Source organism: Lactuca saligna, chromosome 7, assembly GCF_052625555.1.
Source record: "Lactuca saligna cultivar CGN05327 chromosome 7, ASM5262555v1, whole genome shotgun sequence".
Lineage (NCBI taxonomy): Eukaryota > Viridiplantae > Streptophyta > Magnoliopsida > Asterales > Asteraceae > Lactuca > Lactuca saligna.
The window spans coordinates 114,535,762-114,552,304 of NC_136423.1; the positions used below are offsets into that span (position 1 = coordinate 114,535,762).

The 16,543-nt window shown below is 44.1% G+C and overlaps 1 pseudogene; it reads left to right on the plus strand.

Annotated features, from left to right (window-relative positions):
- The first annotated feature begins 16,071 nt into the window (after nucleotides 1-16,071).
- LOC145007629 (5S ribosomal RNA) lies at nucleotides 16,072-16,190 on the plus strand (annotated as a pseudogene).
- The last annotated feature ends 353 nt before the right edge of the window (nucleotides 16,191-16,543 follow it).

Consider the following 16,543-nt stretch of genomic DNA (forward strand, 5'->3'; position numbering starts at 1 on the left):
CCAAGTCATCCCTCGACTCACCGATTCTCGACTCAACCAGAGAATATCGGGACCCTTCGACATGACTCGCCGAGTCCAAGAACAGACTCGCCGAGTCTAAGGCTATCATCAACCTACTCACCGAGTTGTTCTTCCAACTCGCTGAGTCCCAGCTCATCTTCAAGCAACTCGTCGAGTACACCCATGTGACTCGCGGAGTACCACTGGTCTGAATCCATTCAGAAGCATTCCAGGTCATGCACCTGCTCCAAAACATAGATCTAGTCTCATACCACTCATCCATCACGTAAAGTGGCAAACTTTACGTGAATCCAAAGAGATCTAAGCCGTTTGCACATTGGGCTAGGGTTTGGGGCATGTAAGCTTCACTAAACACTCCAACACAGGGACTTTCATGCTCTCTGATTCTTCTCCCTTCCAGATCTGAGGTAGCAACCTCAGATCTAACCTCTAGACTTCCCATTTCATCCATAGACAAATTCTCACAAACCCCAAAATGAAGAAACAACATAACAACAGCTTAATAACGAGATATTACCTCTAAGTGATGCCCCAACTGCAATGTAATTCGAATCCAAGCAAAGCCCCTTGCTCCAAACCTTCAATCTCCCAAAATTCCTTCAACAATTACTTCTCCAAGCTCCAATCCACTCAACAGTGGTGCTTCTCCATGATTTAGGGTTTTTTGGGGCTGAAGGGGTGATAAAGAGGCTGGGAGGAAAACATAATGATCTTTATATTAGGCTCAACCCCGAGAATTAGGGTTTTCTCCACTCAGCGCCTACTCGCCGAGTCCATCTCACTGACTTGCTGAGTCGGCAACTTAACACGCGACCAAGTCGCGACTCTACTCGCCGAGTCCATCCATGGACTCGCCGAGTCACTCTTTCACAACTTACTCTTTTAGCCCCTTCAACTCTACTATTGATATTTCAGGATGTTACAATTCTCCCCCTCTTAAATTAGGCTTCGTCCTCGAAGCTTACATCAACTCAACTCCAGAAATACTCCCACAACGTGCCACCTGGCCTTAATCGGACCAGGTCTCACGAGGCATACCCATCAAAACTCGAACACACTTTCCCTTTCCATACGGTGTCCTGACCACTGTTTCGAACCTGGCACCGGATGTACCCTTTGATAACCACACTCAACGATCTGAGAATTACCCATGAAGCATCACTGCCCCAAATCTCAACAATCACTCGACCCATAAGGGTTAGAAGCCATGAACCATCGGATCCCCGATCTGAATCCCACTCTATCCAATCCGTGACGACGGAAAGACCCACTCTTCAATCCCATAGCAACTCCCATGAGTCCTCTTCCTGCAATCACACACCCATGCCGCACCAACCTTCGCACTCTCGGGTTAGGAAAACCCGTCACACTGATGACATCTCTAACATCCCCAGGAGAAAACACCACTACGCATACAACCCTTGATCAGAATCAAGCTGGGAGTCCCAGACTCCATCCCTGCATGCATCCTGAGACTCTTGGCTCTACACCCGCGGAATTCCTTCCGCATCCTCAGCAGACATCCCATCGTGATGTCATTCCATACCACTGTCACAGACATAGTGTTCGACCACCATACTCCAAATCATCCATTCTTACTACAACTTCCACTTCCGCAAATCAACACTTTCCCCAGCAAATGAGGGTCCGACACTTCCTCCCATACAACAGCACAAAGGGTGGCATACCAATGAACTAATGATGGCTGTTGAAATCGGATAACTCAACCAAGGATAAATACGTGCCGCAACTCCCTCCGAAATCTAATACACATGCCCGAAGCATGTCTTTGAGCGTCTGAATAGTTCGCTCGCTCTGAGGTGTCCTCAGACATCATCATGATAAGCTCTAGCTCATTTCTCGTATCCCTCTTCAAGACTAAGCAACAGGTCAGCTTTTGACTCCACAGCTGAGCCTCCAAAGGTCACCCATATCATGATCCAAATATCCCACTAACTTCCTCCCCGTGACCACTATCCCGGCCCCGTGACACTCAAGTCACGAAATTCTCTTTTCCTTATGCGAGAAAATACAATCCAAACGAGGATCATCTTGACTCTGATCTCTGGTTTCTGCTGCGCATATCCCTTGCGCATCTCACCACATTTCCTGACAAAGATGGGGACCCCAGTCTCTCCCCCGGTCCAACATCCAGGCTCCAAAAACTCAATACTAGGGCTACTCAAGCCCAAAACTCTTCCACATCATACACTAATCGGAGAACATTCCATCATCACACTCTCTTGCCATCTAGTGAGTACTACGGCTCCCTGTGGTATCACATCACCCTCTGACTAGTGTGTACTACGGCTCCCCGCAGTATCACAACACCCTCTGATTAGTGAGTACTATGGCTCCCCGCAGTATCACAACACCCTCTGACTAGTGAGTACTACGGCTCCTCGCAGTATCACAACACCCTCTGACTAGTGAGTACTTCGGCTCCCCGCAGTATCACAACACCCTCTGACTAGTGAGTACTACGGCTCTCCGCAGTATCACAACACCCTTTGACCCCACTAGCTCGTGCTCCGTAGACTATCATAGGCGGCTACCCATACTCGTCTCGAATATTCATCACAGACTCTGGAGGAAATCGTCATACAGATGCCCACCCTTACGAAGATCCACTCTCCCAAATAATCTCCCTGGATGCCCATACTCGAAGGGCTCTCACTAGATTCATAGAACTCAAGATTCGCGAGTAACTCCGAAATAAAGATATCAATACCCGGATAGCTCGGAACACCCCCACCAAACATCACGAGATCCTGCCACAACCACTGATCTCCTACCCCAAGCACCATATAGATGCAATAATACATTCCCTCTGAACCCCATAACTAGATCTTCATATTTCCCAAGTTGCAACTTCGGTGTATTCAATTTCTCAATTGTAATACGAAGAAACGCTAACACTACGAAATACGCTGATAATTCTCCGAAACCCCCCTTTTTTTTCCGCCGCTCAAAATCCAACAAGGATATGCATACCGACCAGGGAGTTGGCTGCCCAATCATTCTCTATCTACCTGCCCCAACACTGACCAATACCAGATTCCTGACCAATAAACACCTGTCGTGGAGACATTCATCCTTCTCAAACAAATACTTCCCGCATTAACTCACTTTGAACCCTTTCCTCGATCACCGACATCTCTGGTCTCATGATTTCTTACCGCATATCTCTATACTCCACTTATAACTGTTCTTGACAAATCTCTGCTTTCTTACATACGGCACCCGGTTCTCCCCCACTTAGGGTTCGAACCATCACCAAATAGCACACAACTAACCCATAACTATATTCTCCAGCAAAATCGCACCTGCCCCCGGAAAGTGCTTCACAATGCCCGATAATCCCCCTTAAGGAAACGAATCGACCTCATATACTCTGAACCTCTGGTGAACTCCTCAAGAACTTCTCGTCACGTCTGCCTCTAGTCAATCCAAATCTCATACCAATTTAGTACCAAACAACTCAACTGCTCAATAACATCCCTGACTCATAGACTGAACCATAAAATTATCGTACCCCTCACCTCAACTCATCAACCAACGCTCCAACACCGGGATCATCCCAAGAACAGGGACCCACTCCCAAATTCAACACCCCATGGATAGAAAACTCTCTGCACCGCTGAACTCGACTGAACTCCCCACTGATACCACTACAATACCTCCTACTATACTCAAATAGGTGTAGTGTGGTCCTCAACTATCTCAGTCCCAACTGACTATTTGCTCATGATAAATCACTGCCTCGCGGCACACATGCTACCTGATACTATGGTGGGAAATTATCATCAATGACGACCTGCAGGGTTTACCCCTAAACCCAAAACTAAAACATCATGCTTCTCATATTTTTCACACGAGCATAATCAGTACCTCCCAAATCATAGGAGGTGACATCTCCTTCATCGATTGATCGCTCAACTCAGATGGAAACTCTCCCTTCTCACTGACTCCTTACTAAAATACTCTGAGGGGCTCTCGATCTCCCTCTCAAGGGATGCCTCTTCGAACTTACTCATGACCGGATAACCGGAGAACCACAAACATCATTCACTACGAACCATGGTACTCATTCCATGACATCTCTTCTCAATATGCCCCGGTCTATGGTACCCTAACCATAACATCACTCCCCAATCCGCTCTGATGTATGGTACCCGGACCATAACATCACTCCTCAATCTGCTCTGATGTATGGTACCCGAACCATAACATCACTCTTCAATCTGCTCTGATGTATGGTACCTGAACCATAGCATCACTCCTCAATCCGCTCCGATGTATGGTACTCGAACCATAACATCACTCCTCAATCTGCTCTGATGTATGGTACCCGAACCATAACATCACTCTTCAATCTGCTCTGATGTATGGTACCCGAACCATAACATCACTCCTCAATCCGCTCCGATGTATGGTACTCGAACCATAACATCATTCCTCAATCTGCTCTGATCTATGGTACCCGAACCATAACATCACTCCTCAATCTGCTCTGATGCATGGTACCCGAACCATAACATCACTCCTCAATCTACTCTGATGTATGGTACCCGAACCATAACATCACTCCTCAATCCGCTCCGATGTATGGTACTCGAACCATAACATCACTCCTCAATATGCTCTGATGTATGGTACCCGAACCATAACATCACTCCTCAATCTGCTCCTTAGAACCTTCAGAATACTCCCTGTATCAAGTATGGGTCCTCTGGTTTTAGTAGTACTGGCCCATACTACCTGCCACATCTACCCATACTTTCCACATGGACCATCCCAGAGCTTCTAAGTAGCTGCTCGACCTGCTCTTTCACCAATCCCATCGCGCGTGCTCGCTCCCCAGCAAAATTCTCTATTCTACACGCACACTCATCTGGCTAGGGTTACTCCCTAGGCCCTTCCGTTGTCCTCCCACTTCTTCGCTATCAGCTGCTGAGGAGCTCCTAATGATGCCATCCATCTACCTCCTGAATATCTTCATATTCACTTGGTAGCTGACTCCCATCATCAAGAGTTCCACAAAGCACAAAGCAAGCAGCATTCGAGCATCGAAGAATATATAGGACTCCCTCTCTGTGATAACTCCACCTTCTCGGCTCATCCTTGAAAGTACCACCGAACTCTGTAACTCTACCCCTCATGGGTTCTAACTGGATACTCTCACTCATCACGTACTCAAAAGCATAACACATATAACAACGAGTCCTAGGCTAAGGCATCACAAATCAGGCCACTCTAATCCTAACATATGAAATACCTAGCCTGTCTCTAGCATGCAATAATATCTCATAAAGTGCATCATAAATATCTCATAACACAAAAGTAAAGGTATTTTGGGAAATCACCGTTCAGGCTCTAGCTGATTGTACACACTGCTCTTTCTTGCTTTCTCTTTGAACTCTTATTCACTTTTAGAAAATTATTTCCTAAAAAAAAACTTTTCTTACTTCCTCAGTTTGAGTCAAGATTTACCCGAAGGCGCATCCGAATCCCTCAAACCAAGGCTCTGATACCAACTTGTAACACCGTAAATTTCAAGACAAAACTTTCATTTAAAATAATCATTTTATTCTTAGAAACGCTTGTTTAAAATCTCATTCATAGTCGAATTACAAAACATAACTCCATTTTCAATTGCATAGAAAACCAGGATCCTCCAAAAATGACTCTTTCTCTAGTGTGTACAATCAAGCCGGTACCGTCTCGTGATACTGAAAGAAACCTGAAAACATCACACAAAACATTGTAAGCACGAAGCTTAGTGAGTTCCCCAAAATACCACACATAACACATATTAGCCACTCGAGGCTATAACTCTATGGGTCCGTGCACCTAAACTCTGTGAACCCTCAGGTTCTAACTCTGGGAACCTTCCGGTTCCAACTCTATAACATGCACAACATAAATCACATAGAAATAATGCAGTACAACACATCACGTACATATAGCATACAAATACTCTGATCACATAACTCTGATTACCTACTCAAGGTAAAGTATAGTGAGAATACTCACCTGGCAAGCAGAAAGCAGATATCCCCAAACTTAAATCTCGAACTCGCCACCGCCTAACACGTAAGGCAAATACTCTCATGAATATAACTCTCGAGACTAGAATCAATCCTCTCATGACACCCTTTTAAGGGTAAAAGACTATTTTATCCCTCTCATGGCCCAAAGGCCACATTGCTGACCAAACCCTAAAAGTCAACGACCAACCCTTGGTCAAAATCAAAGTCCTCAGTATAAGTCAACCCCTGAATGACCCTACTCGCCGAGTCAACCCTGTGACTCGTCGAGTTCCCATAATCAGAACTTCACTCAATCCGCGACCTAACTCGCCGAGTCACCCCGAGACTCGCCGAGTCCAATAACTCTGAGTCCACTTGCACACAACTCACCGAGTCATCCCTCAACTCACCGATTCTCGACTCAACCAAAGAATATCGGGAACCATCGACAAGACTCGCCGAGTCCAAGAATAGACTCGCCGAGTCTAAGGCTATCATCAACCTACTCGCCGAGTTGTTCTTCCAACTCGCCGAGTCCCAGCTCATCTTCAAGCAACTCGTCGAGTACACCCATGTGACTCGCGGAGTACCACCGGTTTGAATCCATTCAGAAGCATTCCAGGTTATGCAACTGGTCCAAAACATAGATCTAGTCTCCTACCACTCATCCATCACGTAAAGTGGCAAACTTTACGTGAATCCAAAGAGATCTAAGCCGTTTGCACATTGGGCTAGGGTTTGGGGCATGTAAGCTTCACTAAACACTCCAACACAGGGACTTTCATGCTCTCTGATTCTTCTCCCTTCCAGATCTGAGGTAGCAACCTCATATCTAACCTCTAGACTTCCCATTTCATCCATAGACAAATTCTCACAAACCCCAAAATGAAGAAACAACATAACAACAACTCAATAATGAGATATTACCTCTAAGTGATGCCCCAACTGCAATGTAATTCGAATCCAAGAAAAGCCCCTTGCTCCAAGCCTTCAATCTCCCAAAATTCCTTCAACAATTACTTCTCCAAGCTCCAATCCACTCAACAATGGTGTTTCTCCGTGATTTAGGGTTTTCTAGGGCTCAAGGGGTGATAAAGAGTCTGGGAGGAAAACATAATGATGTTTATATTAGGCTCAACCCCGAGAATTAGGGTTTTCTCCACTCAGCGCCTACTCGCCGAGTCCATCTCACTGACTCGCCAAGTCGGCAACTTCACACACGACCAATTCGCGAATCTACTCGCCGAGTCCATCCATGGACTCGTCGAGTCACTCTTTCACAACTTACTCTTTTAGCCCCTTCAACTCTACTCTTGATATTTCGGGATATTATATGATCCATAGTTGACTTTGGGCCAATGGATTGGGCCTTTGGCTTGGGAAAGCCAAGCTAGGGATAATGTAGTAATTATCCAAAGCATGTATTTATAGTTATGTGTTAGAACCCAATTATTAATTAGGTGTTATTTTGGTGTTGGCAGTTCTGGAATTTGTCATCCAGCAGCTAAGGTTGAGTCTGTGGGACTTTAGCAACGTGGGATTGTGTCTACGGGACTTCAGCAGTGTGAGGTGAGTTTCCTTCAAGTAGGAACGGGTCTACGGCCACAATGCCTACCCGTTTAGTTAGCAGTAGTTTTGGACTACAGTCCGATGCAGTAGTTCAGTATGCTTGGTGTTTTTGTGATACAAACATGGTATGAGTTATGTGTTCCAAACTATGGTCCGATGCAGTATGCATCATATGTGTTTATGTTATATGATATGATTATGTTACGCTATGTTCAGTTAGTTCCGGACCTTGGTCCGGTGTAGTAGTTAGGGTGCTTGATGTCTTTGTGATTCAAGCATGTTTTGTGTTATGTGATCTGGACTCTGTTCCGATGCAGTATGCAATATATGTGTTCATGCTAGTTGATATGTTATGCTATGTTATGATTCAGTCAGTTCTAGACTTCGGTTCGATGCAGTTAGTTCCGGACTTCGGTCCGATGCAGGGGACAAGGTCCCAGTTAGATCCGGACTTCGGTCCGATGCAGTTAGTTCCGGACTTCAGTCCGATGCAGTTTCCGGACTTCGGTCCGATGCAGAGGGTAAGGCCCTGGTTAGTTTCCGGACTGCGGTCCGATGCAGTTTCTGGACTTCGGTCCGATGCAGTGGGCAAGGCCCAATAATTGTTTATATGTTATTGTATGGTGTGTGGTAGTTTGGGGGAGCTCACTAGGCAGTGCACACACCATTTGTTCAACCTAGGATGTTTATACTCTGATATACTTGGCAGTTGTTATGATATTTTGAGATACATTGCTTATGATTTTTATATGAAGTTTATCGACTATGGTTTTTATTAGTAAATTAAACGAAATTTTCAGAGTGTGTGTTTTAGGGTGTTTCAAGTTGGTATTAGAGCCTTGGTTTGAGGGATTCGGGTGCACTCCCGAGTGTGTCTGAACTCAAACTAAGGAAATGGTATAAAGTTTTCAAAAGAAAAGAGTTTTAGAAAAGCAAAAAGAAATTTTAAAAGAAAAGAGTTTTAGAAACGCAAAAAGAATTTCTAGAAAGAGAAGAACTGTGAAGATAGAAAAAGGGTGTGGTCCATGCAATCAGCTGAGCTCAAGTAAGTACTCCCAAATTACCCATACAAGTTTATGTTATGATTATCAGTTTCAGTTTCAGTAGAACAACATGCTAGAATAGGACTATGGATCGAAGAGGATGCCTTATGTGCTTGCTTTATATGTTCCAGCTTTATGAGAATTGCATGCTAGTATTGAGTAGAGAGTAGTAAGATAGCCTGTTTAGGTTTTGCCTGATAGTATGAACTTAGCATTATATGCTAGTACAGTTTCTTTTCATGAGAATAGAATTGCTTGAGTGGTTTCCTGTGTCTGAATGATGCTTGCTTTGTGCTTTGTGGCACTCTAAGTGTGGGAGTTAGCCATTAGGTGAATACTTTACGTCACATGTGATCAGGGTTGAATAATCTCAGAGTGTTGGATTTGGCCCTATTGCGCAGCTCTTGTTTGAGTCTAACCATTGTAGGGACGAGTCTTTTACTCGAAGGATTATCCGAGCCTTGTCACATGTGATGGTATTCAACTAATGGCTAATTGGCATTACAAGGGGGCCTTTCAGCAACTGAGGACTGGTTTGGGTAGAGTCAGAGATTTCCCTAGGGCAAGCCTAGGATGAGAGTAGCAGAGATCAGTAGTAGTAGAAGTGACTTGGTGGAGTCGAGGCAGTACTTGAGGAAAGTATGGATAGATGTGGAAGGTAGTATGGGCCCGTACTAATGAAAGCAGAGGATCAGTACTCGAATCAAAGAAGGCTGAGATGAACCCAGGGAACTTGTAGTGTGTGAGATCCCTCGAGTTAGGATGAGCATTGTGATGATAGTGATGGTATATAGTACCTAGTATGGTGGCGCTACATGGTAGACCAGATGGTAACTTTGGCATCGACGAGGGATCATGCTTGGACTCTAGAGCCGGGCAGATTGATGATCAGATGAGGGAGTTCATTCCATATGAGAATTTCGTGCAATATCATTGACCAAACTCCTATGATCCTCAGTGTGATCAAGGAGAGCATTATAGAGATTTTTGATGAGAGGCCGATTGCATTCTGCACTGAGATAACAGTCATGATAGAGACCCGTACATTGATGTTTTGGGAATTAAGAGTTTGTGAGGCTTCAGATTGACATGGGGGTTAGGTACCCCATTGTTAGCAGCAGATGGTAGGCAGATGTTGCCAACACTTTTCGTACCATACGTTATCTCGAAAGGAGACAAGATCTGACATACTTCGTATCTCCTGAGGGATAGAGCACGAGATTGATAGGAAGAGGTTGGTAGTGAGTTGAGGGAGGACGTGGTTGATGCTATGTCATGGGATGAATTCCAGACCAGATTCTGGGCAGAGTGTGCCCAGGCGATTGAGGCGCATCAGTTGGCGCAAGAGTTGTTAGATCTCCACTAGGCCACTAAGACTGTGGCAGAGATCACTACCAAGTTTCGGGAAAGAGTTTATATTGGTACCACAGTATGTAGCAGATGAGGAAGTGAAGAAGGTAAGTTATCAGAATATATTGTAGAATGATAGCAGGGAGATCATGAGTATCTCAGGGTGCAAGACCTTGAATGATATGACTTCTAGAGCTCAAGAGCGGAATATTGACTTAGAGCACATTGTTAAGAGGGAAGTAGATCAGTTGCTTATAATGAAGGGTCTCGGGAGGAGACCATAGATTTCATATCAACTTCTGAGAGGCCAGCGGGGTCAGGATCGGTGCAGCACTTGCGAGAAACTGCACAAGGGATCCTTTTGTTCCAAGGGTTGAGTAAGTGTAACCCTGTGTTATCCTCGGTTCGTGTCTGAATTATATTTTCAAGAGATTTCATATGCCAATTGCATGTAGAGAAGCATTAGTGAATTGTGATAAAGCAATCCCTCAGATTATGGGATTGGGAAAGTACAACGTCATCTTGGTTTATTCCAAGACTGAGGAGCAGCACGAGAAGCACCTGCGGGGGGTGCTAAAGACTTTGAGGAGGGAGAGAATTTTCACAAGGTTCTCCAATTGTGAGTTCTGGTTGCACGGGGCGAAATTTCTTGGGCACCTTGTCAACCAGAAGGATATTCCAGTCGATCCGGCCAAGATAGAGGCCATGATGCAGTGGGAGATTCTGAGGTCTCCAATTGAGATTCGGAGCTTCTTGAGTCTAGCGGGTTATTATTGGAGATTTATTTAGATTTTTATAAGCTGTGTGATCTTTTGGATTAGCTGGTGTTGAACACTAGCAATGGTAAGCGTGGTTTCTAGCAGATTGGTCATGGGTGGTGAGAAAGATCAGGAATTCTTCCCGTTTTGTGTGCTGTAAGGCATTAGCTGAATCAAAGTAGGGGAGAATCGCCCAAGGATTTAGAAGCAGGATCAGTTTTGAGACTAAGATAAGTTTTGCATGCTTGTATGAAAGGAAGACAACCCATGTGGCTGTATGGTTCGAGGAGAGTGTGAGATGGAAGTTTGGAAAAAAAACTTGCCAAATATGATATCGCGTTTTCGGAATGTTTAATAGCAAGCTTTAGGGAATCCGGTTGGGGATCCCAGTCAGGACATGAGTTCAATTGAGTGCGGGTCAAGCGCATGTAAGATCTAGCATAGATAGTGTTAGAGTGTTGTAAGTCTGCGGGTGTAGTCGTAGCATTCACTAGCATCCAGATAGTGTTAAGAGTGTAGTAAGTCTGCGGGTGTAGCCGTAGCATTCACTAGCAGCCAGATAGTGTTAGAGTGTTGTAAGTCTGCGGGTGTAGCTGTAGCATTCACGAGCAGCCAGACAATGATAGAGTGTTGTGATTCTGCGGGTGTAGCCGTAGCATTCACTAGGATGGTAGATAGCGTGAGTACGCTGTTAGGATGCGAGAAGAACAATAGTACCCACCAGTTCGGGTGTAGGAGTGAGGATATGGAAATCCACGGATTGGATTTTGGAATTTCCCAGATGGATTAGACTTGGTTAAGCCAGTGATAAGACTGTAGAAGCGCCACTACAGAGAAGAGAGCAAGGAAGCAGTGGACTGCTTAAGGTTATTTATGACATAACGCTACCAGTGGTCATGTAACAATCATTTTTAGCCTGGGTTTTGGTGACATCAGGATTCGACGCATGGAACCAATCAGTTCAGTGTTTCGGGCAGTTCAATGTTCAGACAGTTCAGTGTTTCAGGCAGTTACAACTCTTGGGCAATGTTAGTAATTGTGCCCTAAGTTGCAAGTACAGACATGATAACTAGTTTATTGGGAAGTGACAAGTCACTCACAACAGAAACTGCTGAGCATTGGCCAAGTATAAGTGATCTACAGGGATAATTAGGTTTGTGAACATGTTTTGTAGTGGGAATTTTCTTGCTAGCAGAAGTTGAGTAGTCAGTTGAGAGATAAGTAGGCTGGTTTCATCGATAATAATTTGGTATGAGTGGTCTGTTAGGGAATCAGACCATCTCAAGGCAGAAAATATCAGACGTAATAGATGTGATCTTGTCTCGAGGGTTGGTTACAGTTACCCTAGAAAGGCTAGGATGTGCCTAGGATGGTGATCAGGTTACTAGAGTGGTTTGAAGTGAATGGAATGAAAAGGAATGATTTCAAGGACGAAATCTAATTTAAGTGGGGGAGAGTTGTAACACCCCATTTATAAAATAAATAAATAAAGGTATAGAAGCCCTAAAATGAATAATAATTGAGCGAGGCGTTAGTTTTGAGGAGTTAAAAGTCATAATTACATAAATTAGGGTGCGCTTGGTAATTAATGAATTTAAATTGAAAAGGTTTATTGGAGTTAGGGACTAAAAGTTTAAGTGTTGGATTCAAATTAAGAATAAATTGTGGAGGAGGGGCTGATTTGTAAGTTTTGAACTCCTTTGAAGAGGTTTTAATTGGCTGGGGGCTAAAGGGTAACATTTGGGATTAGATTTGAATGGATTTCATGGGAAGGGACCATAAATGGAATTATGGGAAAGTAATTAGTTTGGACTGGTATATAAGCCTCTTATCGTCCAAAACCCGAACCCTAGGGAGTGTATACCCAGCCGACAACTTCTCCACCCTCATGCCTTCTTCTAACCGTCACCATTGATACTCCATGCAATCGCTACCTCCCTATTCTCTTGAGCCTCTCCGATCAAGCAAGCCACCAGAGAACCTTTGTTGCCGGCGAGGTCATTCATCGATGTTGCCTCCGTTGCCGTCAAAGATAGCCACCGTGAAGCTTTGTGTTGACGTTAAAGACCCTAAAAGAAGCTATGGCGCCGCTGCCACCTCGTCATTCCTCCTTCTTCTTCGTCTTCTATCGCTATTCGCAGCCACATTCGGCTGTTAGCGGTACTGTTCTTATCGCTTTGGAGCTCATCACTCGACTGCCGCCACTGTTGCCGGTTGCTTGCGAGGCGGTTGCAGTCGTTAGAGATGTTGATGTCGCTGATAGTGTTGCTGATGCCATCACTGTGCACCACGGGAGGTGGTTTCGTCCAGATTTTTTGAAAGGCTTATTAGGGTATTGCTATTTGGCGGGGAACTGAAAGAAGCCGCCGCCACCACCGTGAGGTGGTGGCTGCCATTCGAAAATCCTTTGTTGACACCGCCTTGAGCCAACAGGTGGGTGGCTGGAGTATAGTATGAGATTTGTAGTATAAGTGGTTGTGTTTTGTCTAGCCGGAAAGTCGAGAATAGCCATTGCGGTGGTGGCTGCCGCCACAAGCCACCATCGCCCACCATGGTGTGGTTGTGTGTGTGTTAGTTAGTGTGTTAGTGTGTGTGTGGTTATGTATTGATCAAACATTGTAATTGTAATTAATTTGGATAATAATAAAAATAATAGAAACCACCACCGTAAGGTGGTGGCCGCCATCGTGAGATGCCATCGACCACCAGTACCCGAGGTGGTAGTGGGTGGTGCCTCGCTAGAAAACCCTAATGGGCTTAGAGATTGGTTTTGGGCCTATTGGGCCATGTTTGGGTGGAAAACCATAATTATAAGTATTGGGCCTTAGACTAATTGGGCTATCAGTGTGCCATTGGGATTGGATTGTGAATTAAGCCCAAACTATTCCAAGCCATTTATCTAGTAGAGTAAAGGACTTAATGGACTAAGTCCTTAATGGGCTAATTGAGAAAATCCTAATATTTGAGAAATTATCAGCACACACACACAAGAATTATTTAATAAGTGAATATTAAAGAATAATCATTGGCAAAAATTAATCTAAGCAATAATGGACTTAATGGATTAAGTCCCTAGTGTGTGAAGTCCTTAATGGGTTAAGTAACAAACACTTAACCCTAGTTATCATTTTATGTGAAACCCTAATTTCACTTGGGCTTTGTGTTGGGCAATCTAATAACAAGCAAATGGACTAGAATAATTTATTGGGCTTTAGAGTAAGGTCCATATGAAGGATTAGGCCCAATTTGGAAAATTGGGCCATAGATGGGCCATAGTTTGGGCCTAGCTGGTTGTGTGATATTGGGCCCTTAGAATGAGACATGTTGGACTGGACTGATCAATTGGGCCTTCAGGGAAGTCCATGTAGAGGCTGGGGCCCAATTTGGAAAATTGGGCCATATGTTGGGCTTTGATCCCTAGTTGACTTTGGGCCTATGGATTGGGCCTTTGGCTTGGGAAAGCCAAGCTAGGGATAATGTAGTAATTATCCAAAGCATGTATTTATAGTTATGTGTTAGAACCCAATTATTAATTAGGTGTTATTTTGGTGTTGACAGTTCGGGAATTTGTCATCCAGCAGCTAAGGTTGAGTCTGTGGGACTTTAGCAACGTGGGATTGTGTCTACGGGACTTCAGCAGTGTGAGGTGAGTTTCCTTCGAGTAGGAACGGGTCTACGGCCACAATGCCTACCCGTTTAGTTAGCAGTAGTTTTGGACTACAGTCCGATGCAGTAGTTCAGTATGCTTGGTGTTTTTGTGATACAAACATGGTATGAGTTATGTGTTCCAAACTATGGTCCGATGCAATATGCAGCATATGTGTTCATGTTATATGATATGATTATGTTACGCTATGTTCAGTTAGTTCCGGACCTTGGTCCGGTGTAGTAGTTAGGGTGCTTGATGTCTTTGTGATTCAAGCATGTTTTGTGTTATGTGTTCTGGACTCTGTTCCGATGCAGTATGCAATATATGTGTTCATGCTAGTTGATATGTTATGCTATGTTATGATTCAGTCAGTTCCGGACTTCGGTTCGATGCAGTTAGTTCCGGACTTCGATCCGATGCAGGGGACAAGGTCCCAGTTAGTTCCGGACTTCGGTCCGATGCAGTTAGTTCCGGACTTCAGTCCGATGCAGTTTCCGGACTTCGGTCCGATGCAGAGGGTAAGGCCCTGGTTACTTTCCGGACTGCGGTCCGATGCAGTTTCTGGACTTCGGTCCGATGCAGTGGGCAAGGCCCAATAATTGTTTCTATGTTATTGTATGGTATGTGGTAGTTTGGGGTAGCTCACTAGGCTTCGTGCTTACAGTTTCAGTTTTGGTTTCAGGTACTCAGTTTTCAAAAGAGGAGCTCGGGAAGATTGCAGTGCACACACCATTTGTTCAACCTGGGATGTTTATACTCTGATATACTTGAAAGTTGTTATGATATTTTGAGATACATTGCTTATGATTTTTATATGAAGTTTATCGACTATGGTTTTTATTAGTAAATTAAACGAAATTTTCAGAGTGTGTTTTTTGGGGGTGTTTGAGGTAAATCTAAAATATTGTAACTCTGTTAAAGGTTGCACTATTGTGTTTTGTCTGTAACGCCTTATGTTCAAATCAAGTGTGTTTACTTTCAAGTGTGTCCGATATTATCATACAACTCGAGTCAATTCGATTCGCACAATATCAGTTTAGTCCGCACATCTCCTTCTCCGAAAACGTCTTTCTAGCGGAGCCGTCATTCCAAAACACCGAAGTACTTATGCATGGAGTACCTCATGTTTCATAGCCTTCTCGAAGAAACCTCAGCAAACCTCCCCGAGGTACCACTCGTACAGTATGTCAAGTTCAATCCAAAGACCCGTACGGTTGATCTATCATTGAAGAATGTATACAAAGGGGTGGTATATAATCAAGGTTCTACATGTTTTGGAATTGATGATTTCAGTTTAACTCTTTTCCTCGTTGGGATGTGAGGTTAAATAGGAAGCATTTATTTGACTACCTTTTCAATCTTAATTATATACGACTCGTATACATGAGAATGCAATTGATGAACCATGTATGACTTCTAATATGAACTTCAGGACGAAGACTGCCCAAGATTACAAGTGCTCGCATCATCATTCGAACAAACTTAGAACCCAATACGACTCCTGTAAGCCGAATGACCTACAGTCACACACCAACGGAGATACAAGAACCGTCTGGACAACTTAACGGCTACAAAGCAATAGAATGAGAAGACCAAGCTCCTCACCTTTGAGAGCTCTAGTATTATTCTTCAAGAAGATAGACTTCAACGGTTGTGATCATACCAGCACTAATGCACCGGATCGCATCAGAACTCCACAGTTAAGCGTGCTTGAGCGAGAGAAGTACTAGAATGAGTAACACCTTGAGAAGTCCTCAACGTGCAGACCTCGACAGGACTTCCATTAGAAATCGCTACCTTCTGCCTCGCATAGATGAATTGGTTGACCAACCGCAAGGAATGATGTACCTTTCAAAAATGGACCTAAGATCCGAATATCACCAGTTACGAGTGTTAGTGAAGGGTGTCCCAAGGACAATCTTCCAAACTCGATACGGACACTACGAGTCCATACTGATACTCCTCGGATTGGACCAATACGCCCATACTATTCATGAACTTAATGAATAGGGTACGCCATCCTTACTTGGATCAGTTCGTTATTGTCCTTGTAAATGACTTACTTATTTACTCTCGTAGTAAGAAGGAAATCATAAAGAGCATCTACAACGAACCACAAAA